The 25,757-nt window shown below is 39.5% G+C and overlaps 1 long non-coding RNA gene across 1 annotated transcript; it reads left to right on the top strand.

The window, feature by feature from the left end:
- Positions 1-16,554: 16,554 nt before the first annotated feature.
- Positions 16,555-25,712, top strand: LOC148214275 (uncharacterized). The gene is made up of 3 exons (XR_015798309.1): positions 16,555-16,702; positions 22,161-22,288; positions 24,263-25,712. It is a non-coding gene; the product is annotated as an uncharacterized LOC148214275 (long non-coding RNA).
- Positions 25,713-25,757: the final 45 nt, after the last annotated feature.

Below are 25,757 nucleotides of genomic sequence, written 5' to 3'. Positions count from 1 at the left end.
CAGGCAAACTAATTTCCTTTTTTGGTTCTATTGCCAAAGGGGTTTTGTTTTTGTTTTGAGGAAAGTTTTTTGAGGAAAAGAAGGATCTCTCTTTGCTATAATTACAAACAGAGAACTGAGGTGGGGAGCTAACATAAGCTAAGCTAAACTTCTTTAACCTCAGGGTGAATAGCTGAAGTTCCAACACTGCACGCGGTCCTCACTGGCCCCAGTTTTTGCAGCCTTCGGATTACAAAAACTAAAATAGTGGAATCATTTCCCACTGTATCAAGTCAGGAAACACATACAAAGCATAGCCTAAATCTCCAAAGAGGCTTAAAAAGCAAAAGGAAAAAAACAGGGGCGTCGGTGGGGGGGGGGTCAAAAAAGTCATGAGGGCAGCCACAACCATGTGATCGAAACTCCCCTTTTTTTATGTGTGGCATGAGACAAGTAAAAAGAGGTTAGGGTTTGATTTCATGGTTGTGGGCACCATTTTGACTTTTTAACCTCCCTGTGAATCTCCTTGGAAAAAAGTCCCACCTTTTCCATAAGTCCAATAAATAACAGAAAATCCTGGCAAGTGCTTGCCTCTGACTTAGCCCTCCCCACTTTGTATTGTTGCTATGATCATCATCTTCCAAGATGGCCATCAAAAGATGGTCTGCACTTAGCCAGATGCCTTCTAGATTTGGAAGGTTACAACTCCCATTAGGGGGGTCCTCAGTGGGGTCCAAAAATTCAAGATGGTGGCCACTGCACATGTAAAAAGGAGTGGGGCTCTGATCACATGGTTGTGGCCACCATCTTGATTTTTTTTACCCCCTCCCCGTGGACAGCCCTGACTCCCATCATCCCAACCAACACAGTTGTGCTTACTAGCAAAGAAGGAAGATATAGTTTTGATGCAGCCATGCACTGTGATGAAACTATCTGAGAGTAATACACTTTGCTGCCTGAAATTGCCAATTTCCCCTTCCTTAAACAGATGTTGAAACAGAAACACATGTCAGAATCAAAGGGCTCATCCAGGCAACTGCTTTAAGGCACTTTCCTCCCCATCCCTGAATCAGAAGAAAAATACTTTGATATAAGTTGCGTGGCCTGTGGCTGAACGTTATAAACCTTCAACCACAAGGTCTGCTCTCTTTCTCCTGATTTACTTATTTATTTAATCCAGTTTATGTGGCCACCCATCTATCCCAAGGAACATTGAGTGGCAAACAAAGCAGAAACCAAACAAAAACAAAACTATCTATTAAACTCAAAGAAAAACAAAACAAGTAAAGGTCCAATAAAATCTTCACCAATCACATACACCAATGCCAGAGCCCCCATTACTAACATCCTAGCCCCAGTGCCTGGGGGAAGAGCCAGGTCTTCATTGTCCTGATCTTGGGAGGAGAGGAGGCTATTTCATACGGTAGGTGCCATGACAGAGAAGGCACACTTCCTGGGACCCACCAACTCACACTGTTTCATCGACGATACACAACATTGGAAACCACCCTGCCATTTTCTATGACTTTCTGGAATTATTAGTGCTGTACAAATCTGATCCACCTTTATTATATAGTCATATAACCATACTGAATCCTCAGATGAGATGAATATCCTATGTAGCTCTACACAGTGTACAAACATTAATAGTCATCATGTCAAACAAAGACATGAGAGTGATTTGTATTAAAAATTGGATCTTGGGTAACAGTTATACAAAGTGCCATGACAAATGTGTTACAAATGTGAACAATTAAAAATTATCCATAGGAAAATTCACAAAACCAGAATACAGTTCTTCTGAAATGGACCAGAACGACACAAAGCATTCAAGGGGCACTGCAGAGCACACTGTTGCAAGCCAAGCACTTCTCCTTGAAGCTGTCACATCCCCTGCGTGATTTGGTGGGGCTGCTTTAAAGGCTTTCCCAGTCCCATCTGTACGTGCAGTTAAGACAAAATTCTGGGACTGTGGATGATGTGAAACAGATTCTATACACACACAGAGGTGGAGACGATTAGAGGAAGCTTCCAAAGCAGCCCTGCCAAGTTTTCTGAATGCTCTGCTAGTCCTAATTTGGATAGTTTAATTTACTTACACAACCTTATTTACAAGTGGAATTGAGAAAGTAGAAGATGCAAATGCCACGTGTTCTCTAAGAGGAGGTTGAGCTTTGTGGAAATACGACTTCTGTGAAGTCAGACCTTGGACAGCATACTGCACTTTCTGTTGAAGAAAGCAAATGTATGTGTGTCGGCACACACCCCTGAGAGTGAGGATCTAGCCGGAGGAAGGCTTACTGAAGCTGGTTTAGAACTTTAACAAAAAGGATTAAGGAAATACATGAGGGGAATAGGTAAAGCTTAGCACAAGGGATGTCCGCAGCAAACTGAGGTTTCGTCAGAATGACGAATTGTGTGTCATGATGTCATGACACACTCTCCACCCCTTATATACTTGCATGCAACATCATGCTGCAAGTACAAAATGGGTGGCGTTTTTATCATGATATTGATAAAAATTGACATATATGTCATCATTCGCTTCCTTGCCCCACCCTGCAGAGACTCACGCCTGACCCTGGCCTAGCTACATCCTATCAGAAGGAGAGTTCTACAGCTCCATCCATGCATGCATACCTTAGGAATGCCAGAAAGAAGGCCCTGAGATGAGCAGTCTCCTGGGCAACCAACACACAGAATAAAAGACAAAGAGGAGCCAAACAATAAATCCCTAACTCTATCTACAACCCGTCCCCTTCTGATGAGGAGGTCGTGAGGTGCTGAAGAATCAGTGCAGTTGAAGTCACACTGCCAACACTATGCCAGAGCCACTTAGAAGGAGAGTGTCAAGGGCAAACACCCACATTTTCCAATGGATATTTCAGCTCTCTTTCAGCTAATAAATGGAAGAGAAATTGGGAACATACACATAAGGGATTATCCTTGGGCATTAATGCTAGGCATGAAGTACCTGATGTCCTCATTTAAATTTTATTTTAGGAGTTTGGTGCGGTGGAGGGCTAAACCTGATAGGTTCCCAACCACAGTCCCAAAGACTATGTGTTTTAAGAAAGCATATCCAAAGGGAAATAGGAAGAAAACAGGAACTGCAATTTATCAGGATCAGGGCTGAGAAAATAGGAATACTGAGTGGATATTTTGCTAATTGATGCATAAACTACATCCCAGCTTGTCACATGTTTATCTTGCTTTCAAATTACTTTTCTCACAATATCTTTTCAAATAATTTAGGCCACCATATTCCTGTGAAATGCTTAGTGGCTGATTTAGGAGATGACTACATTAATGTAGTTGTGAAGATTTTTCTGGCTGTCGTAACTTTTGCAAGTTCACAAAATTTCACAATGCTAGAAATGATACCACATGGAAATCATTTGATTTCCATGGATTAAGTTTTCTTGGCAAGGAAAACAGAAGAAATAGCAATGAGGATGAAAGGAGAATGGGGTTGACCTATAAAAAGTTGTGGTTTGCAGCGGACAATACAGGAGCCAAATAGGAGCCAAACCCAGCAACAAATAATTAGGCTTGCAAATATGGAATCTGGGAATGTGCTGTTGCCACTCCTCCTTTAATTTGGAAGACCATACAAGACAATTTTCCAGCTTCATGTTGGTATCATAGGCAATCACACTTCCAACCCAGATTCCTGTTTCATACATAGAGAGACATACACATATAACCCCCAACACACATAAATGACTACTTAAAAAACAAAGGAAGTACAAATCATGCATTTATCACGACATGCAATTCCGCTCTTAATCAGCATCAGAGGATAGCTATGATTTGAGCCATACCAGATGAAGGCAAATGAATGAATCAAAGTATTTCTTCTGTGATTTTTAATCCCTCTGTTCCCTGTTTCATTGTGGAAACAGAGACTGAAGAATCTATCTTGCTCTGCAATTCTTGAGAACTAAAATTGTCCATCACTAGGTGTCAGCACCTAGCTGACCCTGACTGATCTCAAAAAGCTAATTAGAGTTGCAGCTGGTTAGTAGTTAGATGAGAAACCAGCAAGATATACCAGGACTATCGGCTCCACTCAGCAGTTCAGTTTAAAGTTCTTAAGCAGTATCTTTAAAGAAGGCAATGATAAACCAGACTAAGTCACAAATAAAGTACATGATGCCTTACATTATTGTGCAACATCAGTCACAGATCAGAAATTGCAGAAGAGGATATAAAGGCTCAGCTCTTTTAATCCTGTCACCCACTGTAATTTGCACTGTTGTAGTGCAAATACTCCTGAGGATAAATGGCAAGTAAGGCAGGGCAGGGCTATAAAAGCAAAATCTATCTTTACAGCTTGAGAACCATGAAAGAGACAGGACAATTCTTTTGCCTTCAGTGAAGGATCACACTGGCTTTTACTCTAATAAAGAATTTTTTAAAATGGTATTGCAAAGCTTAAATATATTCTTTTCTGATGATGGTAAGGTGATTAATGATGAGGTTTTATACCCATAGTTTACTCAGAATCACAGAATCATAGGGTTGAAATGAGTTTGGGAGGTCTTCTAGTTGAACCCCCTGCCCAGGGCAGGAATTTCATATCAACCAGGACAAACAGCTGTCCAACCTTTCCTTGAAAACCACCAGTGATGGAGCATCCATGACTCCAAGAAGCAGGCTGTTCTGATGTTTAGTAGTTCTAATGGTCAGGAAATTCCTTCTTACTCTGAGTTTGGATCTATCTCTCCACTGGTTCTTGTCCTACCCTCAGGTACAATGAAGAATCCATACCCTTTTTCTTGTGACAGTTTGTCAAGTACATACCCAGTTCTTTAACCATTCTTCATGGGATTTAGCCTCCAAGCCCCTCACCATCTTTGTTGCTCTTCTGCATTTTCTCTAGTTCCTGCAGTCTGGCACAAGTATTATTTCTGTGCCAGGTCTTATCTATCTTATATCTCTGCATCTGGTTTACTTATAGATTGAAACTTTAAAAAAATAATAAATCAAAATGAAGATTGTAAAAAAGTTATGAGGAAATACATTCTACCAGCACATAACAAGGCAACTTGTAACAGTAATGACAGACAGCAGATAAGAGCAAAGAAGAGTAAAAAGACTTACATGCAGACTGAACTTTTCAATAGTCTTTGACTAAGCCACTGTATGTATGTATGTATGTATGTATGTATGTATGTATGTATGTATGTATGAAATTTGTCACTGTCCATCTTGTTGAATGACTCTGGGTGGTTTACAGCAGAGATAAAATTCATTAAAGTACAATATAAAAATAATCCCAATAATAAATAGCTTGTCAGGCCTAGCCCAAGGAACTCCAAGAGACCATGTAAATTCAGTCCAGCAATGTTTATTAGCTACAACCTCTAGCAAGAATCTTCCCAGACTGAAACCCCAGTTCCCAAGTAATGCCAGCCACAACATTGTGAATTCCTCAGGGAGGTGCCTGTCTCATCCTCTCACCTCAGGAGATGAAAGAAAATGTTTTTCTCCCTGAGTCTGGCCTTCATAATTCCATTCCATCACATAGCTTCCAAGAAAGATGGAGAGTTGGCAAATAACTCAGGGAGCTTCGTCAGGGCGCTAACCACCCTCAGGGACAGTTAGAGCTCATGTTGCCCCAGGCACACTGGCAGAGCCAGGTCTTTAATCCTTTCTGGAAAGCTGGGAGGGTAGGGGCCTGCCGCACCTCTGGGGGGAGAATATTCCCAAGGGTGGGGGCAATGGCAGAGAAGGCTCCCCTCCTGGGCCCTGCCAGCTGACATTCTCTCATTGATGAGGTCTGCAACATGCCCTCTCTGCCTGACCGGGTGGGATGGGTAGATGTAATGGGGATGAGATGGGCTCTCAGGTGACCTGGCCCCATGCCATGTAGGGCTTTAAAGGTGATAACCAACACCTTGAATTGGACCTGGAAGCAAACTTCAGGTTTGCACCAATGCAGCTCCTGCAGCAAAGGTGTTACATGTGCCATCCTAGGGGCACCTAATATCATCCATGCAGCTGCATTTTAAATGAGCTGTAGCTTCTGGATACTATTCAAGGGTAGCCCCATATAGAGCGCATTGTAATAGTCTAAACAAGAGATGACCAGGGCACGAGTGACTGACCAGAGAGCCTCCTGTGATGGAATGGTTTGGTGAAGGCTGCACTTGGGGAAATAAGCATTTCCTTAGCCCCCAGAAAGAGCGTGGGAAGGTGAAGAGGATGAGACTGGCACCACCCTAAGGAATTCCCAGTGTGTGCTTGCTGGCGTGGGAAGTTTAGATTCAGTCTGGCAAGATTCTGTCTTTTAGGTGAAAGCTAATAAATGCTATCGAACTAGACCTGTACTGTCTCGTGGAGTTCTTTGGGCTGAACCTGACATTCCTGATCCAAGAAGGGGCATAACTGGTGCACCACACCAACTGAGGACCCCCAGATTACACACCAGGTTTGGGGCAGTGCAACCCCATCCAAAGCCAAAGATAGTAGTATAGTTTGGTTTGGTTGTATTAAGTAAGCCATGACTATTTGGAAACCATGATTTATTATTTAGTTGCTGTATGGACCACCAGCCATGATTAAACCATGATCTATCTCCCACTCTTCCATTAATCCATCAAGCCTCTAAGTCAGAACCATTCTAATAAATGGTTCTGAACTATAACTAATGTAGCCTTGGATAAAGAAGAATTCAACTAAATTCTTAGTACTGTTCACCTGTTAATTTGTAAGATGACCTGGAAAAAATGTAATTGTTGATGCTACAGATTCTCTCCATCAAATGGGAACTATAGTAAATAACTGGAAGATCAGACAATAAAAGAAAGGAAGTGACATACAGTAGAGCATATGCTTTGCAGATTCAGTATTCAGTTAATAGCCATGGATCTCACATAGTTTAAGTAGGGAGGATTCCAGAAGAGGATCAGGTTAGACAGGTTGGCTTAAGTCTGGCTAAGGCAGTTCTAAATTGAGAGATCAAAGCAATTTTTTTTCTCCCAAAGCAGATGTTATTGCTAAAATGTATAAACCTTTATTGAAATTTGAAGCAGAAGTGAAAGAATGTATGATAAAGTGGGCTAAAAATTTTGGTTACAATATACAAATAGAACAGTGGGAGAATATGTGATTGAAAGGACTGAAATTTACATTATGCTATAATCTTAAAGAGAATTTTTACAAAATGGTGTATCGTTGGTATATGTTACCAGAGAAACTGACTAGAATGTATAAAGGTACTTCAAATCTATGTTGGTAAGGTGAACAAGAAGGGGCATTTTATCGTGTTTGGTGGCCATGTAAAAAAGCCAGAATGTTTTGGATTCAAATACATAGACTAATTCAGAGGATCTTAAAAATTAATATAGAATTGAAACCGGAGGCTTTTCTTTTGGGACTGATGGATAAACAGTTGGAAAAAAAGTAATGGAACTTTGTTTTTATACATGACAATTGCAGCAAGATTATTGTATGCACAACGGTGGAAAGATTTGACTTTACCCACAATGGATGAATGAATGGTGAAGATGATGGAATTTGCTAGATAGTCAAATTGACTTGATCAGAGAGAAGATAATATCTATGTTTATTGCTGACTGTAAACCCCTTATGGACTTTTTGAGTGAAACAGAAAAAAATGAACTTATGATTTATGGTTTTGATGAGCAGAAAAAATAGATTATAGAAAAAATAGGAAGTTATATTGTAACCATAGAGTAAGAGGTAAATTTATACTTATAACTGCTATAAAGAAAATCGGAAGCTACTTCTTTATAGTTCTTTCCTTTTTTTTCTTTCTTCTGCCCTTTTAGCTTTTCCTTTTTTCTTCTTTTTCCTTTTTTCTTTCTTTTCACTAGTCTATATTAGTTTCTGTCAGTTTTTAATCTTTCTTTTTAAAACCTTTAATAAAATTATATACAAAAAAAAGTTCAAGGAAAACCCAAATCTAATCTTTCAGTCAAGTCTAACTTGACAATCGAGGTAAAGGGCAGAGACAATCAAAGCCTAGGAAAATCTGGGGAACTAATCAGGGAATTAGACTGGGAAGGTTTCCCTTTCAGGTGAGCTTTTAAAAGAGGAGGGAGGACAGCTCCACTCTGCTTTTTTCATTTTCGTCCATGGGCAGAGAAGAAGAGTTCCACACCAGGTAAGCAGAGCCCTGACCCACAGGCTAGGTTGCAGATCAAGGAAAAATAGAGCAACCTAGACAGTATTTCTCAATCTTGGTGACTTGAAAATGTGTGGACTTCAATCCCTAGAATTCCCCAGCCAGCATGCTGGCTGGGGAATTCTGGGAGTTGAAGCCACACATCTTCAAGTCACCAAGGTTGAGAAACACTGGACTAGTGGAAGCTATATGTGGATTAGAATTTTGGTTTTATTTATGAAACTTTATTTGAGCTGTGGTACCTTTGTTCCGTTTTGTGTTAACTTTGCTCTGGGTATGCATGCCTGTGTGTGCCTCTTGCTGTCTGTGGCTACAACAAAGGTGACAGGATAGAAAGGAGAGACTGTGATTCAGAGCCCAAGAGACAATAATGTACTAAATTAGCCTTCCATAAAAACTCTAATGAAATTACATTTTGAACAAATTCATATTGTTTCTAGAACTGTTTCTAGAACTACATACATTATTTTGACTGATACAAATGATACATAAATTCTTTTCAACTTCATTCAACAGCTTCCAGTTTGAATACAAGCTTTCCTGGGTCCCATATTTTAGAGGTGCTTGTTTGCTTTTTTTCAAGCATGGATTCAAAAGTTGATCTGATTTATCCATTGTGCTAAGCCCATGGTTTGCTTATGCAGAGTGAGTTGAGTAAGCTACAACTGGCTGGGTTCATACAATTGTAGAATTGCAGAATAATAAACAGGGTTTATAAGCCACAATGATTTAGTTCTCACAATGTACTAAGCCCAAGTCTAATTCTTCACCTGCAATGAAACATCTGGAAATGGAAAACCAAGCTCAGAAAACTCCTACAGCTATCTCTCATTCAATCTTTATCATGGTCAAAGGCATAAGCCTACAGCTAAACACGCCAGCCCTGAGCTACATATTTTTTCTACCATCTCAAATCATATTATGGCTTAACACTATATGGCAACACTGTCATCATCTCTTCCTCTCAGCGCATTCAGCCCAGACATCATTCTGTAGTCTCAGAATGCATTGCCCTTAGTGATAGCCATTGTCTGGTGGATACCAGCCATCATCATATGCATGCAACCTCATTCACTGATTTCAAGGAACTGACCCTTCGCTCATATGTGCACACAGAGAAATGAGTACAGGATGTGATTCTTTTAATCTATATTTATAAATCAGCTGTCTTCTTAATCATTTTTTCCTTTTCCTCCTCTAATTTCCACTTCATTTGTCAGTTCTGTGGATCATTCCAGTATCTCCAACAGTCCCTGGACTCTTTGAAATATGAGATAAGCTCTTTCAGGAATGGTGCCAGTTATGGATAGTGACCCCAGTTCCCCTTTTTTTCCTGTCCATGGTTCCATAGATCACATATGGTATGAATAAAACGAAGTAGCTTATTTTTGTTGAAGCTCTTCATATCAGACATGCAAAGATAATAATTTTCTTTTGAACAGTTTTTTTTTTCAATCAAGCTGCAATTGGCAAATGCTTTTTTCCTAATCCTTTAAGCCTCCTACTTTCTCCCTAGATCAAATATCTGCTCTTCCCTTCCTCCCCACAATTATTTCTCCTTTGAGTTTATTTCATCTGAAACTTCCAGTTTGCTAATCCCATATCCAATCTCAGTGCAAACATGTTTATGCAACCTCTCTACCAGTTTAATCTTAAATGTGATGGAAGTCAAAATAAAACAGGAACAGGCTTAGCACATCAGTTCTACAAACCATTATCTAATTCAATGATCCCTAGCAGAAAGGGGTTTTGTGTGGACCTCTAAGACTGATATTTTTCCAAGCCTGAGATAGGAGAGCCCAGACTCCAGAACAGAATATTCACTTAAGCACACACCTCTAGCTTTCTTCTTGGAATGTCTTAGGGCAGTATCCTCTTTTTCATCCATTATTTTATGTCCAATGAAATCCACGGCCCAGGAAACCTGTGGGAAACCCAAAATACTGACTCAGTTTACTATCTTGAATGAAAAATATGGATCCATCTGATCATTTCAGGGTCTTTTAAGACTTCGAGGGGTCTGGGAGTTGCATGTGGATATAAGCCCTCTCCCCGTTTTCTTGCCCCTGCCTACTATTCCAGTGTAATATTTCTCCATTGTTTTAGTTCATTGAAGTCCACAGCCCCAGAAATAGGAGGCAATGGAGAAACTGAAATAACACTTGGGATTAAATTTTAACAGAGCTTTGGAGCTGAAGTGGTTTATATCTTTCCCTCATTACGGCAGCATAAAGCTGTAATGGCATGAAATTTGCCACCCTTATTGCTAATCTCTATGCTGTTGTCTGGATTGTCTCTGTTTCAATCCAGGAGTCTCCCTGCTTCCTTCAGGATGTGAGCCAAGATGACAAAGCTTCACAGATTTGACACACTCTGAGGCTACCCGGAAAATCTTATGTTAACATCAGTACAGTTAAGGACAACATAAGCCTGCTTCAATCACAAGCTGAGGACAAGAAAAAAAAATTAGAAGAGATGCAGCCAGGGCATTTTGGGGCCATGATTAGGAGCAAGTGGGGAAAGGCCCTCTTTTGTGTCTGTTCCAAGTAATCACTGCCAAATAATGTTGCTTTGACTGTTGAGTGTGCTCTTTGTTATTGGTTTTCTCTTCTGGCTTATTGGTTTCCCTTCAGTAGGTCACTAGCCCGCAGAGAGATGCAAGGCGTTGCAACAGAAATGAGGAAGGTCTGATTTCTGGATTCTGAATGGGTTCTTTTAGGCCAGTTTGTCTGCCTCTTCCCTCTATACCCCATCTGGACATCTTCCAAGTTAAAATGTGAAAAAGATGGGAAGATACCAGGGCAGGGCAAAAATGGCCCCAGAGAGGAAAGAGGCAGTATCTGCCATGGTTATTCAAACAGCTGTTTTCTGTAAAGCAGAAGACTAAACATCACTAGCTGCTAAGCAACTAGGGGACTGGGGTGTGACTGGAGCTGGCAGCTATAGGGAAACTGGCATATAAGCAACTTTGCAATAAAGCAGTGTTTCCCAAGCTGGACAACTTCCAGAGGTCTAGACATCAACTCCCAGAATTTTCAGCAATAGCCATGCTGAGGAATTCTGAGAGGTGAAGTCCATCCATCTGGAAGTTTCCAGCTTGGGAAATAAATGTAAAAATCTGAATGCAAAGATTGCCCACTTATGCTATTTCAGAAGAATGTTAAGCTGAACAACATATCCACCTCCCTATTCTCACAAATAAAAAATTGGAGGTTTGCTCTCTTCTCCTTTCCCTGGCTGGAACTCTGGAGAAAAGTTGATTTGAAACATAGGGAGATGGTGGATATGAAAGAAACTCAGGAATATTGTGCTAACGTAAATATGCTGTGTATCGTGCCCAGAACAGATCAGCTGACTTTGCCTCCAAGATAACGGATACCAAAGTGAAACAGATTTCACACACCTTGAAGCTGTAGTTAGGGTGTCAGAATAAAGAGGAAAATATACTGTTTATATCAATAATGTTAATGATGGTTTATGCCTGTTTTAGTTCTTTTCTTTTAATATAATTTTTATTGAAGAAATTTTTAACAAGATAAAAGCAATATAAATATTAGAAAAGACAAAGAAGAATAATGAATGTAAGGAGGAAAATAGAAAAAGGAAAAAAGGAAAAAGAAAAGATTATAGAGGAGTGGCTTCTGATCTTTTTTGACAGCGGTTATAAATATATTTATATTTTACCCTCTTTCTCTAAGGTTACATCATAATTTCCTTCTTCCATAAGCTGTCCTTTCTATTGTCAAACCCATAAATCACAAGTTCATTTTTTCTTTTTTCAGCAAAAAGTCCATAACAGGTTTCCAGTCACCAATAAATGTAATAATTGATCTTTCTCTAAGTAAACAAATTAATTTTGCCATCTCTGCTAGTTCTGTCATCTTTACCAACCATTCCTCCATTGTGGGTATTTCAGAGTCTTTCCATTTTTGTGCATGTAATAGTCTTGCAGCAGTGATCATATATAAAAATAGTCTTCCATGGCTTTTTTCTAGTTGTCTGTCCATTAATCCCAACAAGAAAAGTTCTGGGTTCAGTTGAATCTTAATCTTTAAAATTCTTTGTATTGGCTTATGTATTTGATCCCAACATTTTCTGGCTTTTTTACAAGTCTACCAGGAATGATAAAATGACTTTTCATATTGCTCACATTTCCAACATAAATTTGAAGTACCCTTATACATTCTGGCTAATTTTTCTGGAGTCATATACCAATGGTACATCATTTTATAGAAATTCTCTTTTAGGTTATAACTTAATGTGAATTTCAATAGTTTCAACCACATGTTTTCTCATTGTTCCAACAATATGTTATGTCCAAAATTCTTCGCCCATTTTATCATACATTCTTTCACTTGTTTGTCTTCCATTTCAAATTTCAGCAAGAGTTTATACATTTTGGCAATTATATGTTCATCATTTGTACATACTTCAAATTCAAATTCTGCCTTTTGTTGCTCAATTCCAAATGTTCCTTTATCTACCATGAATCTTTCTCTTAGCTGTGCATACAAAAACCATTGAAAACTAAATCCCTCTGCAGCCAATTGTTCTCTTGATTTCATCTTAAATTCTCCTTGTTCTAACAACTCTTGATAGATTAACCATTTCTCTTTACCTGCTGTTTCTTTCCTATAAAATGCTTCCTGTGCTGAGGCCTATGCCTGTTTTAGTTCTGAACTAGAGGCATGAGCACACCAGGGTTAAATGCAAGTCAGGAAGGGCCAGAGTGGGAGATTTACTTTACATCAGCCTGTGCTCCTGAGCCACCTTTATCACCATTGCTACCAAGCTTGAATTAGAATCACGATGGCTTTCCAAAGTCTAATCCTGAAATCCTTCCAATGGGAATGCCAGAACTGATGTTGAGAGGCAGGCAGGCAGGCTTAAAGGAATTTTCAAACCCTTTTTTCTTCATCTTTAAGTTGTTTCATTCCATAGTATGAGGACAACTGATTACTAGGTATGCACATAAAACTGACAAAACTGCTGTGAGAATTGGAAGGTCAAGGCATTGCCCCCAACATTCTAAATCAGATGAAAGCAGAAATATCTCTCTCTCTCTCTTTCTGTAGTCCTTAGTGAAGGAGCTTTTGAGATTTCTTTCCAGATCCGTCTCCACATACACACATACCAAAATATATTTTCTGAAGACTTGTTCCTGCCCATGCTTCTTGTTTAGTCGTTAAGTCGTGTCCGACTCTTCGTGACCCCATGAACCATATTGCGCCAGGCCTTCCTGTCCCTTCACTGCCTCCCTGAGCTTGCTCAGTTTCATGCTCATTGCTTCAGTGATGCTATCTAACCATCTCATCCTCTGCCGTCCTCTTCTCCTTTTGCCTTCAATCTTTCCCAGCATCAGGGTCTTCTCCAAAGAGATCTCTCTTCGCATTAGGTGACCAAAGTATCTGAGCTTGAGCTTCATTATCGATCCTTCCAATGAGCAATCAGGGTTGACAATGCCCATGCTTGCCATACGGTATATCCATTAAGATGGATGGATCATCTCTGCAGTATGCTCTGGTTTGTTGAGCCTGGTTTGTTCACTAAAAAAATACTGACCAGAGTTTACATGGCATAAAGTACAAAACACAGCAACTGCATTCATACAGAACACTAGGCCAAATATAATAAATGGCTAAATGTCATGTGTGAGCAGAAGTTGTGCATCTCCAGAATCATTCAACGAGATGGGTGGTGACAAATTTGATAAAAATAAATAAATAAAATAAAACAAAATCTCAGAGCTAGACATTTCACCCCAGGAGTCTGAACCACGACTATCAGCTGTGCTAGGCAATTGGGATCCACACATTCAAAGTATATCATCAAATGCTTCTTGAAGATAAGGGAAAGACTATTGCTTTCATGCTTACCAAATCAAACTCCTGTCAACCTTTTGAAATGCAAGATTGGATCAGATTGTCTAGCTTCAATAGGTTGGTCTTCATAAAGAACCTGAAAGAAGGAATCCATGGTTTGGACATCCTCCTCAGTTCAGAACTGTCATTAAATGGACACGTGGTTCAGATGTGAGAGGGCATACATTCCACTTTGGCTAGTCTACTAGACTTTCATAGGCCAGAATAGCCTGGTTTCAGTTATCCATACTTTAATAACTTTACAACCGGATTACTACAAACTACAATACATTCTATATCGGGCTAATCTTTAAAACAGTCCAGAAGCTGCAGCTGATACAGAATGCAACCTCACAGGTTGTTAAGTAGAAAATATATGGAATCATACTTACCCAGATCCTAAAACCACAGAACGCTGGTTGCTTCTGAGCTTCTGAATTAAAAGTACTGAGGTTAGTATCTAAACCACTACACAACTCAGATTCAAATCATCCCTCAACTGTTAAATGATCTTGGTGTCCTTGGGTAGGCAGTTCTGTCTCAGGACAAGTAAGTCTGCCTTATATTTGTTTTTTTTTTGCATTGCAGACATTAAAGTGGAAATATTCTGCCTTGAGTTTTGGGGCAAGGAGATGTAAAGGGTAAAAATATAAAGTAATAATCTTGTTAATTTGGATTCTGATTGAACAAAAATATCAAATGATTCTAAATAACTAATGTTTTATTATATTAGCTTAGCTTTTGATTGATTGTGGAGATAATCTATATTGCAATCTCTTGTCTGAGAATACAAATATTTACACTTTTGGCCTTTTGGGACTGAGCTTTTAGCATCTATTGAAAAAATAGTGAGACATGTATGTGGGTGTGCATGAAGTAGCAAAAAAAAAAAAAAGAGTTATATCTGGATTTAGTAAGATATTTAATTTAAAAATGCAATCCCACCTACACTTATCTAGAAGTAAGGCACACTAAATCCAATAGAATTTGCTACCCAGCCTACAATGACATTTGTTATGTACAATGTTAATTTATACTAATAAGTAGTACTTTAATGCAAGAAGAATGATTTTTAAAACAATATCATGCAGCAGTTTACGTGTCAAAAATGCAGTAATAGTAAAATCTCTAATAATTTTTAAATTACAATCAGACCAATTGCTGTTTTTCAGTTTAATTTACCTCACAAGGTTGTGGGAATAAAATTATTGTAGGAATAAGGCCTATGTAAACCACTTTGTACTGAAGATTAGACCAAAACAAAAACAAAAAAATCACCTGCTTTCATTACAAGTTTCTCAGGTAATCTAAGATGACCTTCCCATTTGAAAAATAAATTATTTAGAATAAAGACCTAGTCATCTTTTTCAGGTAAATAGTCATCTTTGACTAGCCTCTGTTAAACAGCTACAGAGATGAGAGTAGGGGAACTCTGCATCATCAACCTAGCAATATGGCCTTTTTCTGCATATCACTGAATTTGCTATTTTGGTTCTACTCCCACAGAAGAACAAGATTTGCTATTTTGGTTCTACCCACACAAAAGAAGAGCCTGGCGGGATCAGGTTTTTATAATTTTAATTGTGTGTGATGCCCAGAGTCACTTATGTGAGATGGGCAAATATGTCTAACCCAGTATTCTGGGGCCGAGTGGCCAAATAGCATCAGGGAAGCTCACCAGCCTGCACGTCCATTGTTGCACCTCTATGTATTTAAGGCCAATGCTAAGCCTACAATTTGGGAGGCAGCAAAGAGCCATCAGAATGAATAGCCATTAATAGGCTGATCCTCCATAAACCTGTCCAGCCTCCTCTTTCAAATCTGGCTGCAGTCCCTATGGCAGTTTAATCTAAATTCTAGTTTAATTAAATGCTTAAAAAATATTTCCTTCTCTTGGTCTTGAATCCCCTGCCCTCTTGGTCACCACCATCACTGAGCGGCTGATTGCAACTCTGTTCTTTTCCCATTTCACTCACTGGTAAGACTAGCAGAGCTGACCTGAGAAATGGCAACAAAAAAACATTGGGTTTTCTGAATCTTTTGTTGCCATCTACTGGTCTTCTGGATTTCTGCAGGGCAGCTAGGCAAGCCCTACTCCCTAGAGCAGTGTTTCTTAATCTCAGCAAGTTTAAGATAAATGGACTTCAACTTCCAGAATTCCCCAGTGAACACAGGGAGTTCTGGGAGTTGAAGACTTAAAATTGCTGAGGTTGAGAAGCACTGCTCTAGAGGTTATTTCTGACAGAGGAGGGGTGACTAAGATGGACCCCTTCCTTCCCAAGCCCTGTCCCGCATTGTGTGTAAACACGAGGATGACTCCTGCAGAGAACCAGATTTAAATTGATTGGCCAGCCCTGCACTCCTCTACCACTGCCTTGCCCAGCCTGGAACACGCCAGTTCTACTGGCTGAGGATGATGGGACTTCAATTCCTAGAATTTCCTATCTTAAAGTTGCTGAGGTTGAGAAGCAGTTACAAAACCTTTCCTCTGAGGTGGGTTTTTTTTTTTTTAAACGCACGAGGGTCACGTGCTTAACGCCGGCAGGAAGGACGCCGCGCCCCTAACGGACATCCGGCGCTCGAGCTCGCTCCCTCAGCTGCACGTGCTCAAGGCTGAGCTGGGCGAGATCTCGCGGGAGAAGCCCCTCGCTGGAAACCTCGCGTGAGGTGCCGCTTCGTTTTCTGTTTGGAGCCGACAAGAAGTGAGGTGAAGCAGGGCTAGAAGGGCTATCGGAAGGGGATTGCGCCGGGCTTCTGAAGGGTGGCTCGTCTCACTGTGGGAGGGCAGCGACCGGGGGCTTCCGTGACGCCGCAGGCGGGCCAGAAGGCGAGTGGAGGGAGCTTCTGCGACCGAGGGGTTGGGGGGTCCCGGTATCCCAGCGGACGAGAACCCGGGTCTCCCCTCTCCCAGTCCCACCCTCACACCACACTTCCTTCATTTCTTACCTCGATACCCCTCTTCTCTTCCAGGAGCTCAAGACGGTGCACATATTTATTATTTTGCATTTATTTATTATCCCACCTTTACTTTGTGCAACTCGAGGCGGCATAGGTAATGCTCCTGGCTCCTATTTTCTCCACAACAACTACTCTGTGAGGCGGGTTGGGCTTAAAGAGCGTGAGTGGCCCAATGCTGGGAGTTTTCAGGGTCTCCCCAGTGCCAGCCCAACACCGTAGAAAAAGTAGTGGGCTCTCTTTCTTGTTTGATACAGTAATTGCATTTATATCCTCCTGCAATCCAACAGGATTCTCAGCAGCAGCTGCCCAACATCCTGGTTTACTGAATTCACACTACGCTCCTATCAGTGGTTGAAAAGGCAGGCTCTCTGGGTTTGCTAAGCTGCACATCATATTTGGATGTGTTTTGTATTACTTATTAACCATCAACTTATTAACCATCAACTTTGTTATACAAACATACAAGGTAGTTTACAATAATAATTTTGTGAACCAACTGAAGAGCCCTTCCTGTCTTCTTTTTCGTTCAGCAAAGGAGTAGAAGGAAAAAGGAAAGAATGCTATTTATTTGTCTCCCAACTCTGTCCACTCATTCAAAGGAAAAGGGTTTGGATGAAACAGCATTGTCCAAAAACATTTGTAAGTGCCTTTATAGTGAGGGCCAAGTGAAGTGATGAGCAGATGTGCCTTTTTCTGATCAGTGGAAAGTGAAATGTCAGTGGAAAGAGTTGTGTTTTTTTTTACTTGGGAGCTGGGGCTATAACCAGATTCAGTTTTCAGAATCACCTGCATATTAAGATTAGATTATATAGTTTTATTACTGAGAGTAGTTCATAGTCTAAAGCATTCAGAGTAGATTTGTATTGCTCTTCTATCTGCTAGCATGTTACCTTTCCATCACTGAAACCATTAAGCATGTGAAGGCAAGCTTGGACAGGTTACTTAGTTCAAGTCTTGTGTAAGATCTGCTATTTTCCTCACCCAAAGGGAGATATTAATGTTGCTTGTACAAACACCATTTTAGAGCTTGTAACATCACAAAAAATAATATGATATTCAAGCTCATTATTATGCAGAGAAAGGTATAAAGTGGGCTATAAGCAGGCAATGTTCACATTCAAAATTGCATCCACTATATGGTCTCTGAAACAGCTTCAGCTGCACTGTATACCCAATGAAAGAATAACCAAGGTGGGAAGAATTACCGCCCTTATCTATATGTGCTTCGGTACTGCTGCCTTTGGCCTGCTTTTGGCTCATGAATTAATATGTAGGTCTGCCTGGAAACAAGCTTTTAAAGTAACAGTCCTCAGTAGTTTTACTCTGAATAAAACACACACAGTTGCTCTGAAGGACTAACACATGCTCAGTATATGGGAAATAAGAAATCAGTAGTGGAACTAATCACTCTGCTAAAACATTTATTTTGGAGTTTTGAAACATTCAAAGCAGAATGCCATCCTTAGCTGTCCCTCTGTGGGGAGGCACAGGACATGACAAAATAATTAAAACCATATGAGCTGTACATTCACTATATGTTGCAATAAAAGTACAACTCCCAAGTATGTGCAAGGAAGTAGTGATGGGATTTGATTCAGAGTAGACATGTATAAAATAGTCCTGTGAATTGCATCCTAGGAAAAAAGCCACAAATAAATGTATCACCGGGAACAATAACTGACATAATACACTGAAGGCATTCTATTATGATGGCTCACATAACATCCTGGCCCAGGGTTCAAGAGGGGAGCCAGGCCTTTCTGAACGCCGACAGGATTGAGGTCATCAGTCTTGGGGTGCAGCTGGGGTGCAGTAGATGCTGTTCCATAGGGCAGGCACAGCAACAAAGAAGGGATGTTTTCTGGACCTTGTAAAATGGGACTGCTTAATAAATGGGACCCGGAGCAAGAGAATTGTCACTGATCATACTGGGTAGGCAGAGATAATAGGAGACAGACAGCCCCCTGAATATCCTGGGCTTGTGCTGTGAAGGGGTTCGGTTTACCTAAATTTTAACTGGATTGTGACCTTGAAAGGGTTAGCAATATTCTATCTTTGTGTTGGTAACACTGTAGAACAGTCCTAACCCCTTCAAAATGGTTGTGTTGTGGGGCTTAGATGTCACCCTTAATCAGTGGAGAATTCCTTGTAATTCTAGTTATGTTTACAAAAAATAAATTTGCCAGAGGTATTTTCACCACCAGTGTCCCACATATAGGATGTGCTTGGGCAACACAGAGGTAAGCTTGGAACTAGTTTATGTACAATGATTTCCCAGTGTCAGAGTAGAAGTAATAATACTGCTTTTACCAAAAGGAATATGAACCTAATTTTAAGATGGTTCATCCCCCCATAAAGCAAGACTACCCAAAAACATACACTTACCCCTTTTGCTATACTCTCAGAAAATGTAAGGTGATCTTCTCATTTTAAAGGTAAGTTCAAGTTACCTTTGAGTAACTTTAAGTTGAGAAAAATAGCTGATCTTCCTAAATGCAATAAGAAATAAAGGATGTGGGCGTGAAAATCTGCAGGGAAAAAAGGGAAGGAACAGATTCACTACCCAGTTTAAACTGGGCTGTTACTTAAATCGTGTATACTTTACAGTGAATTGTGTTTTGATAGTAATATTTTACATTTCCCTTAGGAAAACAGAGAAAATATCCTGGATAATGATAATGCTGGAGGCATTAATGTTGACAAATAGTAAGGAAACACTTTCAGTCACTCTATAAATTGGGGGGTGGGGGTTATTAACCACCCACAAAGTGACTTCCTGGACGGTTAAAAATTCATTTTGCTTAAGAACACGCTTTCCTTTTGTCCAAGGAAAGCAATCATGTAGCTTCTTGAGCAGCCAGAGGTGACTTGGTTTTTCCCATGTGGTATCAAAGTCCCCCTGGCGGTCAGCAGAGCTAGAGGCTGTGCGGGAGGTTTACCCATTGGCAGAACAGGCATTCTTTATGGTGGGCGTGGCCAGCCACAAATCAGTTTTTTCCCAGAAGCAGAGTGGGAAGGCAAAAAGAAATCTGTCCCAGAAATAAATGCAATTGAGCTCAAAATTAGATCAATTATTTGGGGGGGGGGGGCAAATACAACTAAATACCTAATTTTCAAAGGCCACACACATTGGATTAAAAACCCAATGTGTATACAGATTAGGTTTGCATAATGAGCTAGTTTAGTGAGTAGTTAGCAAGTTTGTGGCTTAATTAGTCGTGTGGCTAGTTTATGGTTAATCTATTGTGCAAAGGTGGGCAGATGGTTTAATCAAGTAAACTGTAGTTCAATCAACTACAGACTGACACAGCTGTATAATGCACAGTCAGAACAATTATCCTTATGACCTGCTTACCCTTTCTTTTTCCTGTTCAGATGGGGCATGTTGAAATAAAGCTCAAGCTGTAGCAATCCATCTCCCCTGTTTTTATTTTTAACGAGGTATTCTTGGAAATAGATTATGTTGGAAGCTAGTGTTCTGCAGCATGCCAGCTTCCCCTTTATTTTTAAAAAATTAAGTCAGATGAGGTAGGAATGTGGCAGGTAGCAAGAATGTTGTCTGTAGCACACTGGAGCCCATTCCATCACATGTGCGTGAAAAAAGGCCGCATGTTCCACAGGATAGTTGTAAGGGCTTCAGGTATATTATATAACATTATAAAACATGGTTAAGCTAAGTGTTGTTAAAGCAATTCTCTCGTAACATTTCAGATTACTCAACTCTGTGCTATATTTTTGTACATAATCCATAGTGATTTAATTGGCAGTTTCTCAGTGAGAATGGGATCTGTAGTTAAAATGATTGAGACTAGACTCACAAGCAGATACTTGCTATGTTGTGCTGTTATGCTTGGAGAATAATAACTGATTTCTGTTCTCTTTGTTCTCCTAAGAATTGGGCATAAAGTCCAATATTTGGAATGTGTGGACAATGAAACTAAAATGACTAAGAGTTATATTCTGGCCCACAGAAGTTAAGTGAAAATTTGTTTGCTGTATTTTTGACCAATTGAAGCTAAATATTCAAAAGCACTATAGGTAACCAAAGCAAAATCTGATTCCAGGAGGATGGTGGCATGTGAATCACACAAGCTGATAAGGTCACCTGTCCTCCAGAGAAAAAGGTATTTCCTTAAGACTTTCCCTCCACCACCTCCCCAGAAGAAAGCACATACTGACCTCTTTGTCCTTGGGGAATGTAACCCACTACCCAGACCATTGCTACATTTATCTTACCTGATTTAATGTTAAACTTCTTGACCTCATCCATTCTTGTATTTACTCCTGACATTGATATATTACTTCCACTGCTTCTCTAAAATTAGACAGTAGAAATAAGAGGTAGAGCTGCAGGTGCAAAGTGATGGTGCTTCATCTAGAAGCCTTATAGGGAGGGGCCTTTGGTTTTATGTAGCTGTTACAAACCATGGAAATGAAATAGGCTCTCAGTATAACCCTGCAAGCCAGCAGACATGCCAGAAAATGGCAGCCTTCTAGCAGCACCTTCTGAGGTCAGGAATGGAAGCACTAAAGATAATGTACATAAATAAAAAATGGCCTTTAAGTCAGTCCTGATGTCTACATGGGACAAGTTCCTGCAGTTTTCTTGGCAACATTTTTGGAAGTGGTTTGCTATTGCCTTCTTCCCAGAGCTAAAAGAGTGACCAGCCCAAAGTCACTCTTGGTGATGGTTTTGTGCCTGAGATAGGACTAGAACTCAGTCTCCTGGTTTCTAATCCACTGCCCTTAACCAAACTCATCTCATAAATAAATGTAATGCAGTAAAGATGATGTATTAATGTTACGATGTGTGCCCACCCCCTATCACTAATACTATAACAATACCATGGTTCTTGGTGCTGAAAGTCATCAAGCATTTCAGGATAATACTATTCTCATACCTTCCTGGCTCAGATCATCCACTAAGGGTGAACATGTCAGTTCTGAAACTCACCCAGAAATCCAATTGGATCACATCCAAATAATCAGTTTCAGCCAGGAAATGGAACTTAAGTTGTGATCATATATATTCCAAGATGACATTTTTCATTTTAGGAAAAAATGAACACATTTTTAATGCATTGTTTCTGTATTCTACTTCTTAAAAGGCTTTTTTTTTTTTAATGCTATGGCTTTAACTTCTGCTAACTATTCAGGGAGTGGTTAATATAAGAAATATGTGCTTCTTTTCTGGTTATTTTGGACAGGTTGCTATGAGATATTACCATTTGAAGAATAACCAGTATTCTGCTCCACAGACTGCCTAGATAAGCTCTGAATGCTTGTTAGTGAGCAGACAAGACCGAAATAAAGCAAGCCAGATGGCACCTGGTCAGTAAGTGTCATTTGCTTCTTCCCCCCTACATTCTTTTTAAATGTGTGATGTTTTTGCGTTTTTATCCTTGTGCTGTAATTCATTCCAAATATTTTAAGGTTTAGAGCAAGCCTGAGTAAGCGTACCTTAGTTCTAAATGTGGCCTCAATACTACTTCGGTTATGTCTATGTTGTCTTCTTCCCAAGGGAGGGGAGATGTAAAATGCGTTCAACGAGACTAGCGCAGTATCATAACACATTTCATTGTTTTGATGTGCTTTGTTTCTCGGAGAGAAAGTTCAGATACAATTGACTGTGATTGCAAGTCTTGTACCACAGTCAAGTGGAATTGGTTATATAATTCACTAATAAGGCTATTTTTCTGGAACAAAGTATCAGTGGACCACACTGATATACATTATGATATCTGAATACCATATAAGTGACTCTTTTAAGTTGTCCTTTTCCAAAAGAGGCTACTGTAATTCTGGGACATTTTTAATTTTTTTAAGCAATTTAATAGAGTTAAGATATCACCCTGTCTGTAAGGATGGAGAAATGCAGAATTTCACAAGTAGCATTTTAATCAGATAACATTTGCCAGAGTAGTGTATTAAAGTATTTGGAGTGCTCCAGAATCTTATTTTCCTCTAGCAAGGAGCTTATGTTAAGTAAGATTTGGTATCTTAACTGAGAAAATGTGAGAAATGGTTCAGTGGGAAATAAAGACTAAAATATTTGCCCCAAGTATACTGAAAAATTGGGTCAAGTGCATTATCCATTTGGAGATACTGGATTATATACAAACATTTTAATTAATGGCATCAGACTAGCCTGCAGGCCTAAACTATGGAGATCCTCTTTCCAGCCTGTGTTGTGGAAGGAATCAGAAGGGGGAAAAAGCATATTTGGGAATAACTTTTTGCCTATTGTTCAAGGGTATTTTTGAAGCGACTGTTGGAAAGGGCTGACAGTGCTACAGATTAATGCAAATATCATCTCTCTTTGTACTGTGCAATGGTGAAGCTTTCAACCAGCTTCCATTAGTGTAAAGTGATGGGAGGATACTAGGCTCTGTACATGGGTGCAACATACATGGAATGGAAGCATACTGAGGACTGTGCCAAGAAGAGTGTATCTTAGCCCATTTGGGGATCTGACTACATTTCTATCTGGCATGTAGCCCCCCAACATGTTAACCTGGATTTGATTCAGCTTGGCCATAACAACTTCCTTACTCTGATATATCAATAGGATTATACTGAGAAATTATATGGTACAGTCTTTTAACGTATTAGTAAATGTTTGCTATGAAATTTGATCATGAATACATAATATATGCAATAAATTCACACATGCACGAATGTGCTATGGGTTTTTTTGTTTGTTTTTGTTTTTGTAGATTTGATATATTTTATACATTTTAAATCAGAGTTGTAGTACTTGTTTAGTTCTACAGAAACCTTGATTCATACAGCATGATTACTTACAGCCCTTTGGAAATAATAATTTGTAAATATTATTAGAATTATTTTAGGCTAGGGTATAATAGGGAACTTAATATATATTAACTCTGTGTTGAACCTGTGCTAAATTATCTTTTCAAGATACTATAAAGTCTTGGGTAAAGGAAAACTGCCCAGCCTGTGATTGTAAAATCAAAATTCTTTATGTTAGTGGCATAAGGAATTGTCTATGTCTTCCACTTTATATAAACATTTTTAAAAGATATTTGTGTTCTCATTTTAATAAACTAGCAAGTAAGGATGTGCATGAACCAAAAAAAATACTTCTCTTTCAAACTCAGAACTATTGTGCTCTGGATATTCTGATGAATAATTTCAGATCAGCAGTGATTCAGCAGCAATAAAACCTGAAATATTTTGGATTGTTGTATGTTCTGGCTAAAACAAATCCAAAAGGACTCAAGAGTAACTTTATGCAGCAAGGAGGGCAAAGCTGATGCATCACAAAATGTGTTCTTGTTTCTTCTAGATTCCTCTGTCAACATTTACTTGACTCCAAACAGCCACATGGAGGCTTTGCGGGCTACCCATCTGTATGCCATCTCCAGGGAAACGCCCAGGATCTGCTAATCCCTACTACCATGGCAACTAAACTGCAACTCAGTCCCCTCTTTTTTACACAACTCTGCTAGCCTCCCCATTGCTAGGCAACAAGAGTGGATCAGCAGCCTATTTGGGCAAATATTTGCATATTGCTACCAAGGGCTGGGGTTGAGCCTTACAATGCAAATTCAGACTAAAATTTGAGTTCATTAGAAAACAGCTATGCCTGTGAAATTTTAGAAATGGGGAAGAGGAGATGATCAGGAGTTTTTATGCTGAGGGGCCATGACTATTTCACGTAGGCAGTGGTTTCTCCTCTCTCCCCACCCCATCTAGTTCCTCCATCTATGGATGTGGCAAATAAATATTGCAAATATAGGGAGTGAATTTCACACTGAGTCATAAGGACATAGTTACTGAATATTAAAGAAAGCCAGTCACTGGAAGGGGGTCATATATTTCACCCCTTTCCATCTGTATTTCAGGATTGTGAGCAGTTGTTAAGCCATTATTGTGCTCTGCCACTATAGCTCCCTGCAAAGTTTTAAGGACTGCATGAAGATAAAAGCTAATTTCAAGGATTACATAAAAATGGCTAAAATATTAACTGGAAAGCCTTCAGAAGCTTTCTACCTGCTTTTCCAAGCTTGCAGTGGAGTTTGCAACCATTTTGTACCATGGACTTTTATCCCGTGTTGCATTTTTAAAAAAAATTACATTGTGGAAAGGCTTTTAGAAAGTTAGGAATAGATATAATCAGTCATAATGTGATCTCCAGTTTCAAGGAATAAACATATGTGGTGGCATTTCAATAATTAATTCAGATGATTAGATGTTCAGTCATTTCAGTATTAATACATTCAGCAGAAGACTCATCCTTCTCTGCTTTTAGTTTTGCAGAAATGTGTTTTTTTCTCTCTTTACTGCGTGACTGGGACCATGATTAGGAACAACCTACAGATTATCATGATCAATCTGTCTCCTGCTCAAAGAAAGGCACCTATGAATTTTACATGAAAGTTTTAATAGCTTTTAACACAAAATTTAAAAAAATATGAAAGGTTAAATATAAAACAAGTATAATACAACAGTGCAGTTAAGCTTCAAATGACCATTGCTTCACAACAGTGTTCTAATGCAATGGAGATGTGTTCAGCGAAGTGCATGATAACCAATTGGACAGTGTATGATAGCCAACTGAACAAAGTTCCTCAACAAAAGTTTAACTGCCACCTTAAGTGCACAGATTTAACGTGTATAGAAGGGGAGGAAAGAAAAGGAGTACCTTGATTATTTATGCTTTCAGTTCTTTGTGACAAAACTCATGCACATTTTCATTTGGAATAATAAATATTTTCCCCAACTGACCTGAGAAATGAGTCAAAGAATATCTTCTATATTGGAAAAGGTAACCTTGCATC

The sequence above is a fragment of the Python bivittatus genome, unplaced genomic scaffold, assembly GCF_059951505.1.
Source record: "Python bivittatus isolate LINGU-HERP-01145 unplaced genomic scaffold, Pbiv_v1 ctg000700_np1212, whole genome shotgun sequence".
NCBI classification, from domain to species: Eukaryota; Metazoa; Chordata; class Lepidosauria; order Squamata; family Pythonidae; genus Python; species Python bivittatus.
The sequence above is the reverse complement of the archived record's forward strand: the minus strand, read 5'-3'. Positions and strand labels throughout refer to the sequence as shown.